Source organism: Culex quinquefasciatus, chromosome 1, assembly GCF_015732765.1.
Source record: "Culex quinquefasciatus strain JHB chromosome 1, VPISU_Cqui_1.0_pri_paternal, whole genome shotgun sequence".
NCBI lineage: Eukaryota > Metazoa > Arthropoda > Insecta > Diptera > Culicidae > Culex > Culex quinquefasciatus.
Genome location: NC_051861.1, coordinates 1,388,222 through 1,413,326, shown reverse-complemented (window position 1 = coordinate 1,413,326; position 25,105 = coordinate 1,388,222). Strand labels below are relative to the sequence as shown.

The window sequence follows — 25,105 nt, the reverse complement described above, 5'->3', positions numbered from 1 at the left end:
GTTTTTTTTTCGTTTCCGAAAAAATAAAGCTTTTTGTCATCGGATTTCCCACGAGGAGCAAAAGTGAAAGAAAAAGTGTTTCTTCTTTTCAGCCATTTGTCACTCGTGGTCAGCGTTGGGAAAATCTCAATCTTTTCATCACCGACTGGAATCAGATCGCAAGCTGGTACAGCAGAAATCGATTTGAAGCGCACATCACTGAACTGCTACGTCAACCGACAACTTTTCAAAGTATGTCGATCGAATGACTTTGGAAACTTTACCCGCCGATTAACGATTTAATTGGTACGGTTGAATGATGAAAGGATCTTTTGACGCGAAAAATGCGAGGAAATTCCGCTTTTCATTGTTGAACATGCTTTCTGTGTTTTTTTTTTTTCCTTTTGTTGGCAGGATCAATCGCCGTTGATCGCCTGCATTTAAAAGGAATCAGACTCAAAGCGAGCTCCGAGAACGAGAACCGAGGTGTAGATGACGGTTCGATTGGGTTACATTCAAAGGTGTAAGAATCCGACACTGTCAAGTGCAGAACAATGTGTGCGCTCGTGTAAGTGCTCTTGCCGCAAACCGTAACACAGAAGAGCCCAAGTGTGGCTCCCTACGTGTGTGTGGTCGGGAAGGATATTAGAAGAGAAAGTATGCTTCTTCCTGAGACACACTGGCACTGGCACACGTGTAAGCACATGTAAGCTTATAAGCGGGAAGATTTTTCCTGTTCAGATATAATGGCAGCTGAGAGTGTATGTGGGAGGGCAGACAAAAGATGCTTCAGATTGGGGATAATTGACTTTTTCCTTGATAAAATCTGAAGTAGTATTAGTGGTACAGTCTAGAGTGTTCTACAATGACATTGTAATTAATGCCTTATCTAAGTTGCGTTGAGATCAATCTATTACATTGTTAAAAACTTGATGGTTTAGTATGTTCTTGCATATTAAGATTCGTTATGATCAAAATCCAGCCACAAAATCACATTATTGAATGTTTGACCCTTTTGAAATGTTAGTCTTGATTTTAAATTTTTGAAAATATTGTTTTCGAAAAGATCGGAAAATTTTACGAACATTTCATATTTTAACATTGTAAATCGGACCATTAGTTGCTGAGATATCGACGTTAGAAAATTATGGTTTGTTTGGGTGGGACTTATAAAACACCAATTTTTCTGTTTTAAAACCTTTGCATGGCAATATCTCAGCAACTAAGGATCGTATCAACAAAGTTAAAAAAAGCAAAATATAGAGAATTTTCTCAGCTGTTCAAAATATCATTTTTAAAAGTTGGGAAACATGTGCACTAATTTAAAAAAAATGATAAACTGCGACTATTTTCAAAAAAGTCACCTAAAAATGGATTTAACTTGAAAACGGTGCACTTTATCAAAATTTCATTAAAGTACTTTTTGATTGCAAATTCGATTTTACATCGAAAAATGAAGTTGAACATTTTTTGCGACTAATATTCGATTTAAAAAACTAACTTAATCCACCTATGTGGTTGGAGCCTTCCTCACTTATTACCAACAATGGCTGATATGATGGAATTGTACAAAAATTTCATCTATTTTTAAGATCCGGAATAAAAAAGTACATAATATGGATATATCTCGAGACAGGGTTGCCAGATCTTCAATATTTTGATCTCGTTGGAAAGGTCTTCTGATAACCTAACCAACGATGGGTTGGGTGGTGGATCCGGACATAGCTTACATACATTTAAGTGAGATCCGGCTTCAAAAAAGTACATAAATGTTACTTAAGTGGCCATATCTCGAGACAGGGTTGCCAGATCTTTAATGTTTTGGACTCATTGAAATGGTCTTTTGATAACCTAACTAACGATAGGTTGGATGGTGGATCCGGATATAGTTTACATACATTTAAGTGAGATCCAGCATCCAAAAAGTACATAAATATCACTTAAGTGGCCATATCTCGAGACAGGGTTGCCAGATCTTCAATGTTTTGAACTCGTTGGAAAGGTCTTCTGATAAAATAACCAACGATGAGTTTGGTGGTGGATCCGGACATAGTTTACATACATTTAAGTGAGATCTGGCATCAAAAAAGTACATAAATGTTACTTAAGTGGCCATATCTCGAGACAGGGTTGCCAGATCTTCAATGTTTTGGACTCGTTGGAAAGGTCTTTTGATAACCTAACCAACGATGGGTTGGATGGTGGATCCGGACATAGTTTACATACATTTAAGTGAGATCCAGCATCCAAAAAGTACATAAATATCACTTAAGTGGCCATATCTCGAGACAGGGTTGCCAGATCTTCAATGTTTTGAACTCGTTGGCAAGGTCTTCTGATAAACTAACCAACGATGGGTTTGGTGGTGGATCCGGACATAGTTTACATACATTTAAGTGAGATCTGGCATCAAAAAAGTACATAAATGTTACTTAAGTGGCCATATCTCGAGACAGGGTTGCCAGATCTTCAATGTTTTGGACTCGTTGGAAAGGTCTTTTGATAACCTAACCAACGATGGGTTGGATGGTGGATCCGGACATAGTTTACATACATTTAAGTGCGATCCGGCTTCCAAAAAGTACATCAATATCACTTAAGTGGGCATATCTCGAGACAGGGTTGCCAGATCTTCAATGTTATAGGCTCGTTGAAAAGGTCTTCTGATAACCTAACCAACGATGGGTTGGATGATGGACCCGGATATAGTTTACATACATTCAAGTGAGATCCGGATATATGTGAAAACACATTTTTATACATAACTTTTGAACTACTTATCGAAACTTCAATCTGTATAAAACTCGATCTATGGGACCCTAAACCAAGTCGAATCCAACAAGTTCGGGTCAAATCGGTTCAGCCAGTGCCGAGAAACATGAGCTAGTTTGTTGGTCACATACATACATACACACACACATACACACACACATACACACACACATACACACACACATACACACACACACACACACACACATGCCGTTGCACACATAATGTGGTGCGAAGAATGTGCAGCGACATCGCCAAGTGGAATGCGGTCGTCGGAGCGGTGACGCAGATCACTTCGGCTCTCCAGCGGAAATGGAGAGACGATCAGAGGAGGAACGACTAGGAGCCTAGTCGAAAACCCACGAGTGTGGCTGTGAAGGAGAGCACGTTATGATGGTCGGCTCTACCAAATCGGTACACGTCTCGATGGTCACAGGAGTCGAGAACCCACGAGTGTGGCTGTGAAGGAGAGCACGTTATGACGGTTGGCTCTACCAAATCGGTACACGTCTCGATGGTCCAAGGAGAGGGCTGCATATGACTAGCCGATCAAAAGCAACGCGATTCTTGGGCGCGGTTAAACCCTCGCATGGACTCATATGTATGTAGGACAGGAAATGGTTCTAGCACCCGGCATGGATCCTGTAAGTAGACTAGTGCAGAAAATGCAACGCCTCCCCCCGAAGTTATACCGAAAGGTGGTCCCGGGGGGACAAGGGCACGGCGTTCAAGGACTGGTTTAGTGGGTCGGGAAAACTCTTTTTTTTTTGTTTTCCCAACCCCACACTACCTGAGAAATGTATTCTCAGGTGTCTGGTAGCAGATTCCGACCTTGTAAAAAAAAAAAAACACACACACACACATACACACAGTCAGTTGTTCAGTTTTCGATTCTGAGTCGATATGTACACATGAAGGTGGGTCTACGACGTTTTTATACGAAGTTCATTTTTAGAGCAGGATTATAGCCTTACCTCAGTGAGGAAGGCAAAATGTAGCGTGACGGGACAACATCGTAAAACTGGACTTTTAAAAGGCACACTACAAAAATCGCTACAGTTTTGCCAGTTTGATTTTTAAAAACTTTTGCTCTTTTTCACATTATCACAAATTAAAAAATGAATCTTTTGCTCCTTGAACTGAAAGAATTGGATGAAATTTGAGTTTTTGCCAGCCATTTCTTTTCGTGACGGGACAACGAAAGGAGCAGATTTATGAAAAAACTCCTCTCCCGTACAATGGCTTGCAGACCACTTTTGGTCAATGTTCTTGGCTTTTAAGGTAAAAAAAAAACGCATTTAAAGCACATTGCAATTTTTGCATCATAATAAAAATATTTTTTTTTAATATTAAAAATCATATTGAAAATTGAAAAATGTGACATTTTTGTGTAGCTTCGCTAAGAATCGGTCACCTACAACTTTTCCGAAGACTTTTCCATCAAAAAATTCCTTCAAAAGATACAGGTTTTTGAATTTTCATACATCATTTTTGTATGGACAGCTGCCAAATTTGTAAGGAAAATTATATAGACAAACCAGTTATGCAAATGGCTTCTCTGGCATACCAAAGGCACCAAAAAAGTTTCAGATGGATTATAGAATACAAAAATTAAAATAAAAAAAAATGATCGATTTCGTAGAGAATTGCTCAATTATTCGAGATTGTTTAAAACAAAAATGAATTTGAACGGATTTCAATTCTAAGCCCGTCCAGAGTCGGAGTTTGATCTTAGAGGAATGAACTGAGTAGATGTTTATGAGAGCACTTGCGCTCCAGCCCACATCATAAGTTGAACAAAAATGTCAGTTTATTTAAAAAAAAAAGTGCGTATTTAATTCTCATAGACTTGTTATGAAAAAAAATTGTTTTAATTTTTCATATTTAGACACTTATGCCAACCAAATTTCAGTGGAAAGGGTGGAATAATACTTTTGAAATTAAGCTAAGGGGAATACATAATGAAACAGGTTCAGAACCACTGGTTTTAGGTAACGAACCATTCATAAACCACGTGATCATTTTTTTGAAAAATACACCCCCCCCCTCTCTGTGGACAATTGTCCTTACATAAAAGTCTTTTTTGTATAGAGCGTGGACAATCTCCATACCCCCCCCCCCCTCCTCCTAAAGCTTCCACGTGGTTTATGAATGGCCCAAAAAAAAAACTAAATAAGGCTGGTACCTCGGAGACTTACTCTTATTAAAATGATATGAATACTGTAGTTGTAAATTTGGTAATGCATTCAAAATTTGAATTTAAGAATCTTTAGACCAAAAGACAAATATTTTTCTTGATAAACGAAATTATTTAGTCTTAAAAACTCAAAATGTCATTACTCCAGTTGGACAGATCTGTGATGATGGGCAGTTTGTCGTGCAAACAAAAAAAAACTTTTATATAAATCCATGCTCCGTGCTCTCAAACTATCGAAAAAAACAAAAAAAATTTCATCACAATATTGCAACGCCCCCCCATAACGCCGGAAAACCGATATGCACTCAAAAAGTGCACCGCCGCAAACACCGCCACGAATGGCACTTCCTGTTCCTTCGATGTGCTTCCGCCATACCAAACCGCCGCGTTTGTTGATGACGAAGGTGAGCCATAATAGTGGAAAACGGTTATGGGGGGCTCCATCTGCTGGCAACCATCCTGGATGATGCGAGGCAGGGTAGAGAGCTGTATTGTTGGTATTTTGAGAAGGATTCCCTTGGGATTGGTGAAAATTTGGGGCAAAGTTACGCCACGTTGCTCTACATTCAAACGGTATTTATTGTTCTTTTTATGTTCGCAATGCACTAAAATGGAATGGTCGTGTGGCGGAGCAAAGTGGCCACGGAACCAGATATGGCACAGCCAGAACAGCACAGGATAAAAGTGTTGCATTCACGCCATGACGAGTGGCAGCACTAGTGCCCAATAAAGTTTGACAGCTTCCAGAACATGGTCACGGCAGGGTTGTCTGGAACTTGTTGAGCCCAGTCGAGAGTTCGTTTGAGCTGAAATAGTAAAAAAGGGCGGAAGCATGGCCTGCTTTAAAAACGTGTGATAAACCTCTACCCGGGAGCATTCCCTTAGGGACAAATCTGTATCTAGAATCCGATTATTACGTTTCTCGTTTTATTTCCTTCGAGTTGCAAGTGCAGTCCTGTCAAGTCTACTGCAAAAGAGCAAAGCCCAAGAGTTGTACAGGAAGTGAAATTACTGCCGCCACAGTAACTCATTTTTGCCGTTGCATCCCCCATGGAGTCGGTGCAGCGTGCATACAACACGACGGACGCCTTAGCCAAGATCCTCCCGGACCATGTCCTTCACTCGAGCTCGATGGAGCAGAAGGAAACAAAAAATCTCGTGTGGCTCGGTCGTTCGGCTGACAAAATGGAGCACAAAATCGACGTCTTTCGATGCAACTTTCGCTCCGACGGGAATTATTATTTCAATTTCCGGTTCACGTTTGCCACCATTAGATTTAACGTTATTATATCAATTTGTACTCGTTTGGCGCATACACAGAGGTACCAATAGTGCAACAGTGTCCCAGACTGATCCTGAACGGATTGGTTGCGGAGACGGTGGTGGGGTAGGGAAGGGGTATCTCCATGGAGTTTGGAGCTTGATGCGCTTCGGTGACTTTGACGATTCTGTTGACATGGCACTGACTCGGGCAAATCAGCCTCGACGGACGACGATAAGGATGATGTTGCAGGGACTCGATTGGAACCGAGAAGGACCGCGAAAAAAAAAGTTGTGGGAAAAGGAAGCAAAACTGATGATGTGATTCTGTGCTCTGTTTTACGCTTATTGCATTATGAGGGGGGCTTTATAGGTTTAATAAAACTGTTTACGTGTTTTATCGTAAATTTTAAAATTATCAGCAGACGCAAGCAAAAAAAAAAGGTTGAGAGGGGTTGGAGTCAGCAGTGGTGGGCGTGGCAAGCTGTTTCCGGTTATTTTCCTGCAATCAATTGCTGCAGCAATCGTGTTGATTGGAAAATGCACTTTGACTTTTGACGAGCTTTTGATTGTTCCATCCGCTAATTTAATCATGTGAGCACTGCATTAGCAACGCTGCATTCAACTGCAATTAATTGAAATGGATCGAAAGCAATTATCAATTTGACACTAGACTTGTCAGTTTTTTATTAGTGTTTTAAAAGGCATATAATATTGCATTTTCATTTTTAATTCACCTACTCTGATATTCTTGATAAGCAAAACAAACGAGAATTCAGAAAAAAATCAGCCTTGGACAACCGGATTGAAGCTCCTACTAGAGCAATGAAATTCCCCTTTTTGCCTCGAATTGCATAATTTTGAAACAACAAACCGGATTGGATAACCTACTTTAGCCAACGGCAATAAAATAATACCGCTATTTGCGTATTGCAAAGGTCGGCAGCAGAAGTTCCAACTAACTAACTAGAACTACCCACCAGCTTCCAGTGTCGTTGCCTATTTAAATTATTCTCAATCTCTAGCGAACTAAGTGCCACTGTTTGAACCTCTCTGGGTCAAAATCCGTCACAAAACCGTGCGCCATGATGAAGTTTTTATTAAATTTAGAATCAACTTATTCTCACGCTGCCGCGTCAGTCGCTGGAGGTGCTGGGGGCATGTAAATAAGGTTTGACGATATAATTTTTCGTGAAAAAGCTGCTCGTTAGCCGGGGCGTGTGAGGCCGGTGGTGGCCCGGGGGACGTTGGATTTACGCGTTGAACCGACGACAATCAGCTATGCTAATCGCTAATCAGGCGTGACGCGATTTGGACCCGGGACCGCGGGAAACGGGAGCCCGGCAGGGTGGTTGACCGCAGCAATATGTTTCGAAAGTGAGGTCGTCAACAGTGTTGTAGAATGTTGCTGGCGAATCTTGAAATAGTATTATGCAAATTTGATTTGGATATTTTGCGGAGAAATTTAGGACTGACACTTTTGGAAGGGGTTTTTTTATGATTGTGAAATATGAAACCTCTGAACCACAAACTATGTGGACACTTTTTGTTTAAATCTAGGCCCTTTCGATTTGTCTATACAAAATTTTAAATTTGTTTTGAAATCATACGTGAAAATTGTTTTTTTTTTTATCCAGGTACCATGCGCCTCCACGTCAAAAGAAAACGAGTGTTTTTTTAACTCTAACTTAAATTTACAAACTTATCAGAAAGATTAAACACATATTAGTTTGGCTTCATCCATAAAGTACGTCACGCCAAAATCAGCCAAAATCAGCCAACATCAACCCCCCTCCCCTCTTTGTCACGCTTTTCCTATAGGAGAGTTTGGGGTAATATGGACAGTGGAGGTAATTTGGACACCCCTTTAAAAATCACCTTTTCTTGGGATATAAAGTGAAAACGGCAATTTAAGTGATAAGGCTAGTACTAGTAATGGTCTAGGAGTATAGGCAAACCAAAAAAGTTGGAATAGGTCAAGTAGTTTTGGTATAATATGTAAAAGTTTCCAAAGGCCGGTTGGCACTGCCTTAAATTCTAATATTTGAAGGTTAGGAAATAAGGTTTTGCAGGAGTTATATGGCAAAAAAGTGGACATTTTTTATTTAAGGGGGATGCTTGGACGATGCCTGAGATATGTACGTATAAAAATTGTGCATTTTATCCATTTTTATCATCAAAAAATCGCAATTTATGATAGAATATGCTATGGGGGTAATTTGGACATGGCTTGTGGGGTAATTTGGACATACCTGAAAGTCTACCTGTCAGGCAACAAAAAAGTAACTTTCATGGTTGGATGAGTTTTTAAAGGGATTAAGATAAATTTAGAGGGATTTAATACGTCAAAACAATCAAAAATGAATGTGAGCAATGAGAACTTTAACAAACCCCCTATTTTTTTATTTAGATAAATTTATTCCAATATTAGAATTGATAAAAATCTGATTACTGTACATTTGGCGTTCAACAAGAATCTAATGTTGATTGCTTTTAATTAATTTCTTTGACATTTCTCATTTCTATGCTGGTTTACAATAATATTTAAATTTGAAGGGCTACAGAATGTAAAATTAAAAAATATATGATATTTTCAGGCTAATAAATTTATATAAAGATTGATTTATATAAACATAAACGATACCTTAATCACTAAATACAAGTATAGTGTGCCTGATCCAGAATCAATGTTTAAATCATTTCAGTATTAATGATTAAATTATGTATACTACACTGAACTATTTGTTATCTTCCTATTGAATTATAGTTCTATCACAAAATTATTATATAAACCTTTGATGAAATATTGTGAGCAACACTTCAAAATGTAAAGCAATTACAAAACCAGGTTGAAGGATAAAAAACATGCTCAAAAAATCAAATGTTAAACTTAATCTTTAACATGTGTCCAAATTACCCCTCAAAAGGTGTTCATATTACCCCACAAGGTATGTCCATATTACCCCACAAGGCATGTCCAAATTACCCCACAAGGCATGTCCAAATTACCCCATAGGGGTGTTCATATTACCCCCACACAAAAATGTGGGGGTAATTTGAACACCTTTTAACTTTTGCGATAAAAATGGGGTTTTCATCAAAATTTATCGAAATGAATGACATTTTTCCATCAAATATGGTCTCTATTATCCTCTGGTGTCATCCACATTCCTTTAAAATATCCATACAGCCCGTAACAGAGCAATTTCCTTAGGGTGTCCAAATTACCCCACACTCCCCTACTTACAACACGCAATGTCACACTTGCTTAGAACCCCCCCTTCCCCCTAGAGCGTGACATACTTTATGGAAGACGCCTTTATAGTAATTAATTTTTTACTGAATTATTCTATAAGACGACATCTTATTATTTTCGGTGGACACCAATTTTATCAGTGCATTATTAATTCAATTTGTATTTCAATAATCATAATTTTATTAATCTAAAAAATCATGCAAAAATCATCAATGTCTCCTGATTGCATTTCAGTTTCAAAAATATGCAAAAAAAAACTTTGATGTCTGCAAGCAATTAAGGAACAAACTTTGTGAAAATTTGCAACGGCTGAACTGCCCATGTTCGCATTAATGTCCCATATGCAAAAACAGCAAGCTGAGAATAACGCATTTGAAGTTTGTCCCATACATAAGGCTACGTGTTAAGTTTTCGCGAAAAAACTGGATTTACTCCTGATTTCTAGAACAAAGTACTGGATGTTATATGCTCTTTTGAAAGAGCACACGATTTTGAACCAAACTGCATCAAAAACTCGAAATCGCTGAAAACGCATATGGGACATTTATGCGATCAGGGGCAGTGAAATGCCTGGAAGTGTAACCGCTTTATTTGACTATTAAATGTTTACTATTCCTGAGTAATTAAGCCAATGACGTAACTAATTTCTCACTTATGACAAATTTGCTGCCCCAATGGTATTTTGCAGCCTGTCAGCATAATTAATAGCACCGAAAATGGATGGATTTTGGCGGAAAAATGCCTCACGGCTTGGCAGGAAATGCAGTTCTATTGGTTGGCGTCCCGAGGAGGTGGTAATAACATATGTTCCAAATTTTGTAATTGAGAAGTTTCGATTGGTTGGTGAATCATCAGAAATGTATAACAGATTTTTGAAATATACGTTCTTGTTATTGCGGTGTTATTCCCTCCTAGTCGGGCTGGCACGTGTGAGCGCATTTGTTTGTGGCGGCGTGCGAAAAATCTCCACAATTTAATAATCCAGCCGTAAACATTTCCTGCGGTTTGTGCATAAATTTCGCGAGTGCCATTTAACTTTTGTTGCGATTTTTCATTTAGCTTTTCACATGTTGACAGTTGTACCGCTGATAAAGCTCTATCCTGGTTGGCTTGTTAAAAGTCAAGATCTACCGGTCGATTAGAGCCGGGGAAAAAAGAGGAGGAGAAGGGGCGTGCGTCGTTTCCCCAACTCGAAGCCAACTTGTAATTTCTTCCGATGGTTATGAATACTTCATCAGACACCTGAAAAACAGTTGAGCACGCGAATCCTTTAGGCTCACACGTGTGAGTGTGTGTGTGAGAGAGAAAAAAGTCAAGAAGGTAGTTTGCGTGCGGGTAACGATGTCGTCCTAGTCCCTATCAGCGCCATCCGTTCACGTTTTTTATAAGCGACTGTGTAACTACACTGGAGTGCGTGATGGCGATAACGTGTTGATCGGTTTGCCAGTCACGAACAGGATGTCGACTGCGCGTGTAAGACCGGTAAGATACGGTAGGGAACTCTATGGGATGCTAATTAGGAGGCTGATCTTGCACGCACTTGGGGTATTCCGTTCGCACCTGACAGGTCGGCGCTGAGGGAGGCTCAAACGGTTTGAAGGGTTTCCCCATTTGGTTAAGTTTTCCTCGTCTTGAGTGGTTACCCAACTTGTTAATAGGAAATAATTTACAATTAATTATCGGTCATGCAATCGATCTATTATAGAAAGATAGCAGCTGAGTGATGAAACATGAAATGATGGAGAAAGGGGTTTTGTTAAAAAAAAAATCAATATGATATTCATTTCGTATCACGTGCAGAGAAGAGACTCATAAAATTTTGCTGGTTATTTTACGACCAGCCTCGTATCGTGTTCCTGCCTAATTGCTCGTACACGGACTCTAATTAGGCGGGACGATAGCGCAATGTTTACAACCACGAGCTGCGACTTGTTACGCCCCTGGGTCGGTCATGAATATGATTCACGTTTCGTTATATATTTGTCCGCACCGAGAAAAAAAAGGTTCACAAAATGTCAAACGTGCATGTTGCGTTGCAACATCATCCCCGTCGTCGTCATTCGTCTATCCTTAATGGTATCGATTTATATTGTCGAGTGCCCGCGTTTATGATTTCGTGGCTTAATGGGAATATTTCCATCTCCCCACCCAAAAAAAAAAAAACGGCTAGCGTAATCCAATTTTCCACCCAACCCACCGCCCACCTCATCCAATCTAGCCGGCAAGAAGTTCGCCGAAACGATTTGTGGTCGGTACGACCTTCGCGAAAATTGTAAAATCCTTGCAGCTCGCGAACCGAGGCGGTGCTGCCGGCGCACACACATCAAAATCGAATTTGATTCTCATCATGATTTTAGTACTTTTTCACCGTTTTCAGTTATATTTTTTTTTGCATACCGAGCATATGTGCCATCCTTTGCCCCTTGGCTGCTTCCCTCTTCTTTTTTTTCTGTGGGTTCCAACATGAGTTTCCCTTTTTGCGACGACGACGACGACGATGGCACGCCGAAATTGATTCCAGATTTATGCCCGCAGCTCAGTGACAGCCTTCGGACGACCGCAGCGCGACGAACGTTGTTGGACGGGGCCAAGGATCTCCGCGTCGCGTTCAAAACGATTTTAAATTCCTCACCTGATGTGGGGGCGGTGCGCGAGAGTTTTAAGGGTTGACTAGAATGATGGCGTTACACGTAACTTTGAAGTTAACAACTCGTCTATCGAAATTTGATGACATTTTGATGGAAAACTGCTAACGTGATTAACGTGCGAACTTTTGTAGCGTTGTGAGCTGACCTTTAGAACCACGAAGCGGTACAAGCACATTTAACCTTTATCAGCAACCAGTCGAGTGACAACAAATTGTCCATTTGGGATAGCAGGGTTGAATTGGATGGTTTAACATGAACCGACATAATAAAAGTCATAGGAAAAATGTACATTCAATTCCAGTTAATTCTAAAACATAACATGGTGACCATTTCTGAGAAAGACATCAAACGATAAATTGTCAGACAATTTAGTTGGACCCGGAAACTCAGGGAATTTCTGATGACTCTCATTCAACAGAAAATATTTTTACTGAATGAATCTAACCTGGAAGTTTATGCATTTCGACGAAACCGTATAAATCCTACGGCTTTTTTTTGGAAAAGAATGAAGCCATCTACAAACTTTTTAACAATTTGATGACCTGACTTTTTTTTTCAGATATCGATTTATATGCTTCAGTATTAGATTTTTAAAAGTTTATTTTTTAGTAGGTCATCTTTGAATCGAAAGAAATTTTAAATGGGATTTTCCGAAAAATTGTGCAGTTTTCGAGCTTTGTGTCTTAATCAAACTTGTTGCCAATCGAAAAGGAATACTTTTGACTTTGTTTGGGATTAGGATTATTCAGAAAAATCTAACTTATCAAAAAGTTCATCAATGATGTTTAGTTTAAATAAAGCTTTGCAACGGCTTACTTAGACTTTTTTTTATGTCATTTGTCCAGTTGATTTATTCAAGTGAAAAGCGTTTTACAACGCAGTTTTCGTTTAAGTGAAAGTCATACAAAATTGGTGTGTAAATGTATGAAATTCTGTATTTTGAGAAGGGAGTTTCTTATCGATTTGGTTTCTTCGGTGAAGTTGTAGGTTATGATCAGGATTTTTCAGAAAAATAGGTTCATGGATAAAATCCGATGCATTTATTAGGTTTTTAGATTTTTGTTTTGTTTTAGAGGACTAAAAATACATCTTCTGAGCCATAGTGTAGCCATGATGCAAAATCTGGTTGCAAAATCGTGTTTTTTGGAAAGTATCAAAAACCTGTACACTGTATACACATTATTAAAAATAATTTTTAAAGCAAAATCGAATTTGCAATGGAAAAGCAAAATGATAAAATGTACGGTTTTTGAGTTTTAACAAAAAAAAAGCTACTATTAGGTATATATTTTTATATTTCTTTGTTTTTTTGCATTTTTGAATAAAATTTTTTGAAATTTTCTCCCAGGAACTTTGGAAATTGTGCAAATATTTTCTGAGATACATCCTCACAAAAATGACAATTATTTTTTTAGTGGTACCTAAAAAGCCTGTTATTTTCAGATGACGATATCTCGGAAACGTTTGGTCGATTTTCGATCTTGATCAATTTTGATTTTTTTTTTTCAAATCTGGAACAAACTATGGAATTAGAAAATTTTTCTATTTGTATACTTTTTCAAAAGTAAATCTTGATTTTGAAATTTTGAAATTATTTTAATTGAAAGGATTAGAATTTACCATAAGTTTAATTTTTTTTACATTGAAAATCGAACCAATACTTCCGAGATATCGTCAGTTGATATTGACAGGCCTATTAGGTGACATTTAAAAAAAATCATTTTTATCGATTTGAATTCTTTGTGAGGTTTTTTTAGAGGTACAGACCAGACTCGACTATCCGAAGTTTCGATTATCCGAAGATTTGTATGGGACTTCGAATAATCGAATCACGAACAAAAAAAATCGTGTTTTGTCACACATACAATTTGAGTTCTACGACCCCATTTTAGTCAAATTTGAGTTGATGATTGTCTTTTAAAAATAAAGTGCATTTTTTCAATATTGCATCACCGCCATTTTGGCCGCCATCTTGGATTTAAAAAATTCTAAATAACAACAATAAAAAATAAGACAGTGAAAAATTTTTTTTCGTGTTTCGATTATCCGAAGTGATTTTTTTCCGAGGCCTTCGGATAATCGAGTCTGGACTGTATTAAAATTAATACCCCTAAAAAGAATTAATGTTAGTTTTTTTATCGTTTTGATTTTTCTTCGCGGAATGGCAGTCTAATGTCAGACTTCTGCTAATTACTAATCATTATTTTAAAATTTCAGCCAAGTTCTGTGAGCTTATTTTTAGTCGTTTAGGCTGGTACAAATATTTTTAAAAGTTTTTGTCACCCCCCCCCCCCTTCAGAATTGGCCCGAAAAATCAGGGGGCAAAAAAATATTTTTACAATAAACTTCAAAATTTCAATGAAAATTCAAGTGCAACCAGCTGAAATCAAATTAAAATACATTCTCCTGCGTTTAAAATCATTTTAGCATGTTTGGGTTTGTTAAAAAATCTTAAGATTTTTAGAAAATTTTCGATGCAAAATCTTTTTTTTTCGATACTATTTTTGTTTTTGTCAGATCTTAGATTTTTTGAAAACTAATGATTGCAAAACAACTGAACTAGTGTAAAATGCATTTTAAAACACTTTTTTCATTGAAATGTGAAGACTATGGCTTGTTATATAAATTTTTATATTTTTATATTTTTTTGCCCCCTTGACCTTGGCCAGGGCCGAGGGACAAAAACTTTTTTAAATATTTGCATCGGCCTTAGTAACCAAAAGAATTGCTGAACGATAAAATCTTTGTTATAAAAATTAAAAATTGCTCTTCATTTAATGGCAGCACTTAAGTTTATTCACTGAAATAAAACTCTCAGATCTCACAAAAATAGTATTGAAATGTCTTGTAAATGTAGTTAAGGGCTGTTTTTCTGGAAAAGTTGTTTTTCTTTTTTGATTTCGATGTTGACGGATATACTTTAAAGTATTGTAGTAGATTGCAACTCTTTCGACTCCACATTGTTAACCCTATAATAGATTTTCTTCTCCAGATTTGAACTTCCCATCTGCCTTGAAATATACCCCTATTAACCCCCATTGCTCTGTATCGACACTTGATGTGGGTCAGTAAGCTCTGCGCTGCTTTGCCCTAGGCTTGGACAGTTTTTTTTCTCTCTCTCTCCTTTTGACGAAATCCAACTGGAAACCACCCTCACCAGAGCTGTTGAGCAGCAAACATTGTCGCCCAGATCCCGACACGGACGAGGTCGCTCTTGGGTTCAGGTATCATCCAGCAGCAGCACCTTCACGGGGTGACGGCCGCCCAGAGGGGGCTCAACTTCTTGAACTTCTCACTTTGGCGCTGCGTTGTTCTGTTGGTGTCGCACTCCTGACTGTGCAGGAGGAGCACTCTCTTTCCGTGGAGTGTACGCTGCGTGTGTCCCGCGGCGGGATTTACATTTTTCTGGATATTTATGATGACACATTCCAGTTTGTTGCTGTTTTTTTTTGTATGTGTGTTTTTGTGTGAGTAGCTTTTACTGCTGATTCGTCGTTTTGATGTAATTTTAAATTTTATGTTCTTTTGAAGCTACTTTGCACGAAGTGGAAGTCACAACAGTAGCAGCAGTATCTCGAGCGAAGATAGCCAAGTCTTGTTGTCACGTTTAACAATAAATCAGAGCCAGATTTCCCCGAGTACAGTGTGCTCCGTTGGATAAGTCCCGGCGGAATTTGCATCTTCACTCTGAGCTGGCTTAATGTGGTTCCTGTTGAATGTGAATTGGAATCAGCAAAAAAAAAAGCTCGAGCTTTGGATGCTTGGCGAAACTGGGTTATTCTTGTATTTTTAGAAATAGACTCGCATTATATTTAGGGGTGGAAAATGAAGAGATATAAAAAGCGTAATAACAATATCAATCAGTTTCTGCACGAACTGTGAAAGCGAGTGAGTGTAGAAAGTAAAAGCTTTTTGGAAGTGAAGTTGTGAGCTGAAGTTGAGCTTGGCTGGCTTTTATGCAAAATTATGGTGATGGGGAAATATTTGGTTGCTGCAAATGAGCATGAAATCACTCTGTGTTGGCTTCTGCACAAGGCTTCAGAGGGAGGACTTTTATCGTCGAAAACAGTTTGAGCTTTCACTTAGAGAAGCAGTACAAGAAAAAAAAAATTGAAAATATTTCACCTGAGATATTGTTTTTTATATGGTTTTTATTCAGATAAGTTGATGGCTGTTTGTTTTATGGCATACTTGTGTAAATTAAATGTAAGAGAGTTTTTTTTAAAAAAATATATAAGGTTTCACTGAGTTTAACTGTAAATATTGTACAATTTAATGAATTCATAATCAATTGGGTCTGCAATTTACGTTTTAAAACTAAAAAGTAGGTTGGATTCAAAGCCTACTACGACAATACAATTCGCCTAATATTTCCAACGGATTCGAAGAAAACACAGTCCCAACAAGCCAACAAATACAAATCGTTAAAGACTACAAGGACACAAGGCTCTCAATGAACCATTACCATGTCTCGTTTGTCTTGTTGAATGGGGCTTCAAAGGCAAGGCAACAAAACCTTCGTCGTCCGCCGATTCCCTCCGAGCAATTCCTTTCCGAGAAACTTGTTATTTTTGTTTTGGAACAATGTCGCTTTTTTTTCGCAGCTATAATTGACAATAAATGGGCGGCAGAACAAACTCGAGTTGAAGAGACCGGAATCCTGGATTAGAGGTCGGAGGACGATTAAGTGTAAAACGATTTTTAATACTCGATTTGCTGCCGACGGAAGTTTGCTGACAGTATTACTAGGAATTGGATAACTTTTTGCCTCCCCCCCCTCGACGTTCCGTTTTCCCGAGGGGGAATTGGAAGCCGGACCGGGTCCGTACTGACGATGATTGGATGTCTTGTAAAAGTGCCCACGAGGATTCGGACCAGAACCATCTCTCAAGCATCTTATGGCCAGATACCATCCTCTTCCTCCACTGGGAATTGTAGTTTCATCTGCTTTGCTGTGCGTCTCAAGCTTCGTGTGGTGGCAGTGTTATTGAGAAAATGATTCGCCGAAATGTGGAATGACTTCCGAACCAAAAACGGAAGGAAAAGGGAAGTCCCCTTTCTGGTTCCGGCAGCCCCAGAATGACACTCATTTTGGGAGGAGTGTATGTTGTGGCCACAAGCTGTGGCAGAAAATGAACCCTAAATCGTTTAATGATCATCATCAGCTGTTTTTTTTTTCTCGTGTGGTTCTGACGAGTTGGGTCTCGGAGGACGGGAAATATTAATTTTTTGAACGTTCTCCACATTGCCACCCCTAGTCATGAAGTCAGGATATGATATGTTTTTATGAGTGTTGAACTTTTTTTGGGCGGCCGGAGAGGGCATGGTGTCGAGACAGTTTCTTTAATGGCACAAATCTGTTACGATCCATTAAAACGACAACTTACAGGCTTAGCTCGTGTCACCTCGAGAGCTGGGGGAAACCGGAGAGAGTGTGTGGAATGTCGGTGGCGATGGTCTTTAAGCTGACGACTTTAACCGCAATTCTCCGGAACCGGCTCGGGGTGTTTGCCAACCGAGGGAGATTAACTGTCCAGCATGCCACAGCAGTGACCGTGTGTCGTACTCTGGAGAGTAAGCACTTCAGGAGTCCTCCTTACTGCATGAATATCGTATGAAACGGTTCAGGGTTGGCATGCAAACGCTCACACACATACACGCAAACATTTGCCACCTAACCAGCTTAATGAAGAGGAGTTTTAGGGTTGTTTTGCAAAGAAAAAATGTGAGGTTAGTTTTGACTACCTTTTTGTAACAGAATTCATCAGCCAAATTATAATATCTGCAAAAAAATATCGAAAGACTTGATTGCCAAATTTGATATAATGTTCCCTAACAAGAAACACCCAATAATAACAACTTATCTCATAGTGCTACTGGTCACAGATTGTTAAATATGCACGAATCAGTTCCTTCAATTACCGTTTAATCTGATTGATTGGAGTTGGTGAGACACATGGATTTGACGCAACAAAACTCGACAATTCCATTTGTTAGACTTATGAAATCATTTTTCATAATGACAGAAATGTTTTACAAACTTTATTCAATTAAAAATCTCATTACCCTTGCAAGTTAATTTCGTGAGTCAAATTAATTTAAAAAGCGACAATCTGTGCCCTTTTTACAACCATTCTGACAAGCCAGAATGGTGGCCAGAGAGAGAGGCTCACACAGGTGTGTGATTACGGGACTAAGTAGCCGATATTAAAGTTTAACTACGAGCTCACAGGATTTACCGTACACAGCCTGGCTGCAGGACGGGCTGGTAATGATGGGCTTCGGAGTGTGTGCGCTGGCCATATCCGATTTTCGTTTCCCCCACAGACACCGAGCTTCATAAACTCTGACAGGGGGGTTATCCTGAAGTGGCGTCATGTAGGCAAAGAGGATGGATAATACGGGGTGAGGTATAACAACCTCAATAATACACTTGGTAGCGGCTGCTACCGAAGACTATTAGAACATGTAGGCAGGCTGGCCAGCCGTGTATACCATTTATATTGACTCTAACGTGTGTGGCCACCACATGCTGGACACCCTGGGAGAGGACGAAAGGAAACAACTTTCATCATCAAACCTCAATTTCGTATGCGGAAAGGTCGCCCGATATAGCGCTACAAGACCGTACTCCGCCGTTCTTTCTCCCAACAGGCCGACCGACCATAGAGTCGATTCACGTCAATCCTCAGCGACATACCTCAATCAGGGTCCGCCCACAGTAAGGAAAAATAACAACAATAACGACAAGAACAAGTTCGAATCAATGACGAGATTGTCTGTTGGGCTTTCTAGACGGAACTCCTCTGTCAGTGACTAGCAGAATCTCTTCGTTAGTGACACTTTTGTCTTGGTACAGCAAGGAACGTAAAGTTATAATAACAATAACTCATTCCATGCCTTGTGGACAGTTTTTATTGAGAAACTTTCACTGTTGACTTTTCCGTCGAGATTACCGCAGCAAAGGTCAAATTAACCCTTTTATTTGTTCCTGGGACTCGGTAGAATTCAAATCGAAAGTTATGCATGAATCACTCTCTGTCTATGCAAATCGGAAAACCGTAGCTGATCTCCGCTCCATCTTGATTTAACCCCTTCAGCTGCACCGATGACTCAATGAAGAAGTTGCCACTGTGAGTGGAAATTTAAATTATACGATTACCCTTTGGAAACCTTGAAAACCTCCAGGTTCTCACCTCTGACACACACAACACACATAGTCATAGTTTTCAACCTTTCCGATTAGCATACATCGTTTTCTCCAGGGATATCCTTTCGGGTGAGTGCCGTAGAGATTCCTGAAATCCTAATACGAAGGATGAAGGGCTGGCGCACCCAACTGGGCTTGGGCTGGGATGAATAAAACATCAAGCCGCCCCACTAAAATGATACATGAAGGATTTGTGGAGGAACCGTCACTTTGAGTGACACATTCTGGTTTCGGGACTGGCTGGTTAGTTTGGATCGGCACTCGGCACACATATGGTTCGTTCTGCCAGAACTGTTGAAGAGTTGCAGGGACTCATCGATGAGATGAACTCTTCGGAAATTTGGGTAAAGTGATGAAAATTGACACACAGCATTTTGTTACGTATACTATATTACGTATACTATGTGAGCGAGTTGTGGCGCTATAACCACGGCAAATAGTGTCCAGGGCATTCGTGGAAATACAATGTCCCATCCCAGAGGGTCCCGGAGTACCAAACCTTCTTAGCATGGTGCTCCCAACGAATACGAAAAATCTAAAATCTCGGAGCGTATGGTGGTGTGTCCCCACGCTTCTTCCTCCCCTGTCGATTCAGAATTGTGTTGTTGTTCGAACACTCAGTGCTCAAACTCAACCCAATTATGAGTCATCTCTGCGATACGGCTTTACGCAGTAGGCCTGGCCGCTTTAACACTTGTGTTGTTTCAATGCATTCCGATGCAATGGCGCACTACAAATGTTAATAAATGCCAAGAAGAGTGCTAGGCGTCATCTAACCTAAGGCACTCTCCAGGATCCCTTCGAAAGATTGGCTGCGCTAGGGTCTGATTAGATTAGATTAGATTAGTATACTATATTACGTATACTATGCAATTTTTGATATTTTTGAAACCCTCTAGAAGGAATGATCTTCACTTACCGCTTCTAGGGGCCTTGATAAAAATAAAGTATCTGTGCCAAATGTTACCAAAATTAGTTTTCATTGTACTGAAATTTTAGTGAACATTTGAGTTGTTGAGTTTCCAGTAAAAAATACATGATAGCACCTCATAATTCACAATAAAATAGTATTACTTATCATCTTAAAAAGTGGAACATCAACACAAAGGCTCGGTGTGTGGTGAAGAAAAAAGCAAAACATCATCACATATACATGATGAAATCCAGGCTGCAATTTGTTCAAATAACCAACTTCAAGCAAAGTAGTTTGTCTACAATTTTCAAAACTATGAAAATTATTTAGTTTAATCATCAATTCCAACATAGCACTCTCAAGCTTTGTTGCATCATTCTGAGCCTTGATTCGATTCATAAACAATCTCATAACGTGTCGTCGCGACAAAAAGACCGCAAATGGGAACATTCAACCCTCCGTCCCCTCTGGAAATCCCACCTTCCATCCAGAATCCCCCCCCCCCCCCCCCGCCCAAGAGGGCCCAAAATGGAAACGACCTGTTTGTGTTCCATTTTTTTTTTGCTGCTGCCCTATCTTTCAAGAAGCTGCTGCTCTGTGGGAGCCATCTCGCGTCGTGGCTTCGTTTTTCCATACATTTTTTATGCGCCTGTAAATAGAATGAAAAAGTCATTTAGAAACCATTTGAGTTCAAGTGCTCTTTACTCTCTCAATCGCTGCTGAGCTGCCGCTCTGGTGCTGGCCGGCAAGTTGAGTGGGTGTGTGTGTGTGTGTGTTTGGGGCCTAAGCCGCAAAGCTTCTTCGCTCTTCTCGAGCCGCTTTGAAGGGCTTGTCCTCCGCCTTAATGTCCTGTTGAGCCCGAGTCCCGACATCCTGTACTTACTGTGCAATCTCGACCCCAGGATTTCGTTTTGTGTGTGTGTGTGCGGTCTCCCTGAAGTGTCCAACCCAAGGGAAGGCAACTTGATATGACCATGCACCGTGTGCTTTTTTTTTTGCTGGTTGTGGGAAATTTAAATATTGGCTTTAAAATGACGAATTCAAGTGGAAAAGTTCCGTCTTGCTTTTTGCCATCCCCTGAACAAATCGAGCAGTTCCAGGCACAGGCGGAAGCTCATTTGAAGTGAACTACTGTTGAAGGCGATATACTCTGGAACTCGGTGGAAAATAGGGCACGTATAGTAGAACCGTCATTTCCAACTGTGCCAACTCGGAACGGCAAACAGGAAACCCGGGGTGGCAGGCAGACAGAAATGCCTATATAGAGAGGGACCATTTGGGATAGGGCGTTTGAGGCAGGAAGGGGAGGAGGAAAAGAATGGACAAAGGGAAGATAGTTTGCCGGATGTTTTCAGCGCAAATGAAAGTCAGCCACAGCAAACAGAAGCTGGATGCTGCAAAAGTGGGATGCACGATGACACTCATCATAATCAGCAAAGGTGTAGCTGATAAAAGTGTCCTTTTGTGAGTGGATGATCCACTCGGGGCTTTTCATCGCAGACAAGCCGGCTCCGCTCGAGAGGGACTGCCTATTTCAGGTTTGTTTGACGAGTTGTGCTCTGGCTTATTGACAACTTTCTGGTTGAACTAGAACGAGATTTTTCCTCCACTTTGTGGTGCTGTGGACCTGATTAGGAGGATATATTTTTAGAAAACAAACTCGCTCTTGTTAGTTTGTTCATTCATCTAGCAAAAAATATACGACTGTCCGGTCCTTGGAAGAAGATTCCACAAAAATGTGGATAACGTCCTCACTTGAACCCCAAAAAAAGATTCGTGCCACTTCCAGTCCGGATCACCGAGGCGTACCCTCATCGCTGGTCATTCACCTCGATGCTGGTCGAAAACAGCAAACACCCAATTTACGAGAGTTCTTCTCTGTTCACTTTTCTAAAGAATATTGGATTATCGCAACGACACATACCCAAACCGTCAAGTGTCCTCCCGCCGGTGGTTGGCTCAAGAAAGCAACGGACAAAAGGTCGTCGTGTCTCGTTATGAGAGGGGGTGGCAGTTTTTTAAATTTTAATTCATTCGACGTCCCCAACTTTTGCCCGAAATCTGCTTGAGGTGAGAATTCGAGGAAAACGGATCGTCGTATGGTCCGGCAGATTTCCTCCTCGGCACGTTTCCGGAAACCTGACCTTTTTGGCTAGCCTTCTGTGGCCTATCAAATATAAATAGGATTACCTTTGGGCTCATTCTCCTGCATTTGTATTTCATGTTTCTTCCCCCCGAGTGGTTGTTGCCGGTTTTGGGAGCGAACCTTAAACCGGTCGAATTTTCCCGATCGATGATGAAAGGCGGGTGAGGGCTCCTTAAACTCTGGGCGCTTTCTTCGGTAACGACCGCCCGAACGGAGTGAAAACGAGAGTGTCAAGAAATAGGATATGAATTATAAATCTTCTTTATGGCGACGGGTCTTTTGTCGATGGCTTACAACGTTGGGTATTGTTGTGGCCAGCAACCAATAATAGCTGTACTGCGGGGCTCTAGGAAGACAGATTGCTTAATTCACCTGCAGCTGAGCTTGAGCCTTTCGGATTTCCTGGCAACGTGTCAGATGGATCGGCTGAGTAACTTTAATTAGATCCCTGCACAATTAATCTTGAACTCCCCAAAGCGATATAAAATTAATGATGCATCGTTGCGACCCGTCGAGACGTCTGGATTAGTAGCAATCGAACCACAATGATGAATAACAACATTGAAGAACAATGAAAGACTTTAAGTAAACCTGTGAGTTCATCGATTATGATGCATTGTTTTCGCATGAATCAGTAAGTCGATTGCTCTGCGATGAAAGTTGGGATTATTCCTCAGTTGATTCACCAAACTTAAATTGCAGCTCAATTGAAGATCTTGCAGAATATTTATTGGTACACTTCATTCAAAGTGCCGGCACTTGTTCGTTCTATTTGCGCAATAGCATCGTCACAGATCAACGTCGGACTTACTTTCACTGGCCCTTTGATAGACATCCGCCCAGCAAGTCCTCTCTATTTTCTTCGTACCAGCAGCAGCAGATGTGCAAGAAGAAAGCACAGAAGAAATTGGGCCAAAACCGCTACATTGGTACGAGAAGGCACCGGCCAAGATTGATTCCAGACTGCATCTCCAAGTTAGCTCGGCCGGAAGAATCGAAATAAATTTCGATGCTCCGCTTGGGGGCCCGATTTGGACCGTGCAGGGTGGCCGACCACGAGATACAGGCAGGAAAAAGTTGGCATTTCTTTCCGGCCAAGTGCCAGACCCCAAGTCGTATTTCTGTTCGATGCTCAAAGTGAAGAAAGAGCAGATGCTTTTTGTTTGAATATTGCCGAGGGCGAAGAGAGAGTGGACGAAACGGAAGTTTGTGGTTCTCAATACTCGTGAGTGCGCCACCGTACCTGCATCCAATTGCAGGACCAACTTTCTGGAAGAGTCACGTTGCCTTGTCAGCACATCGGTTCTTGGAAGACGACAACGACGATGATGATGATGTTATTGAGCTACTTGCTTTGATTGGCTTATGGATTCTGGTGATTTGTCAATACTGAACGACGAATATGATAGACTTTTCTAAATGTTTACAAAGTTTCAGGAGAAGTTGTTTGCTGCTAACTAGCCTAATGAATGTAGCAAAGTTGAATGGATTTCGCTATTCCAAGAACTGGCTAAGAACGTGGAATTGTTTCATTCCAAGCTTCCCGTACCTGAGAATTCCAGGCAAAACCTCGACGGTATGCAGGATTCTTTCGAGCTTGGCCTTGCAAATCCGCACATCCAACATGCCTCGGGCCATCTAATGCAAAGCTAGTTGGAATTGTCCACCCCCTCCCTGTAGCAACCAGAAAATCTTCCCCGGATCCGAATAGTGGCCCGATTGCCGACGACTTTGAAGTCATCCACACGTGGAAGTTCTTCTTGCCAAGCCCACCACAGAGCCGTTGTTGGTGTCGTCGTCGTCGTCGCCGCCGCCGCCGGGCTACAACGAAAAGCTTTTAGAACAGAGACACCTATCTACCTGGGTGCACGTGGCTGTTTTTTTTTTGTTTCGAGAGAGATTAAATTGGTACACGTGGCCAAATATAAGCGAGAGCGGTGATAATGGGACGAAATTTAAGGGGAACTTCTGGAAATTAAATCTAGCGTTGAAAAGGTTTCTCTGTATGAAAGTTAATTAACTTTAACAGCAATTCAAATGAATCAAATCTAATCAAAGCACCCCATTTAGTAGTTTCTACAAATCATCTTCCCAAGTAGTCCTCACGATGAACTGACACTGACCTAGTTCGCGTAATTGGGTACTAAAGTCCTATGCCAATTTTTATGTACAACGGTAAATAACACGATTAAAAACCATTTCTGATCATTTTTTTTCATTTTAATGCAAAAATTTTTTTTGACAAGACAACATTTTTTCGATGGATCAACTATGGTCCCCTTGGAACGAGCTGTCAAGAAGGAGCTTTTCTGTCAAGAAGGACCGCGAGGTTAATTTTTCAAAATTGATTTAAAAATCCATTTTAAACTCAAGTCATAATAACATATACCTACCGAGAAGATCTGAACATAATATTGCCTCCGACATGACCGATGACTGTTTTCAGTGCACAAACAAACAGAGCTATCCCGGAGGACAGTAATATCCCGGATGGAAAATAAATATTAAAATCATGATGCTGATGATTCCCCAACCCCCCGAAAGGAGATTTCCTTCAAACCACAGCTCTCAAGCAAATGGGAAAACATATCAATATTCGATCAACAACAAGATAGGCTGAATCGATATGTTTTCCCATTCTAGGTCATATCCCGAGATTCATGTGCATTGCACTGAAATCGGAGATTGTTACTGCCCCAAGAAGCTGAGCCACAGGTTCTACAG

At 40.3% G+C, this 25,105-nt stretch overlaps 1 protein-coding gene across 3 annotated transcripts in view; it reads left to right on the top strand.

Moving 5' to 3' along the window:
- LOC6032047 (platelet binding protein GspB) overlaps positions 1–25,105 on the top strand; it is a 121,812-nt gene that overhangs the window by 6,826 nt on the left and 89,881 nt on the right. The window lies entirely within an intron of this gene.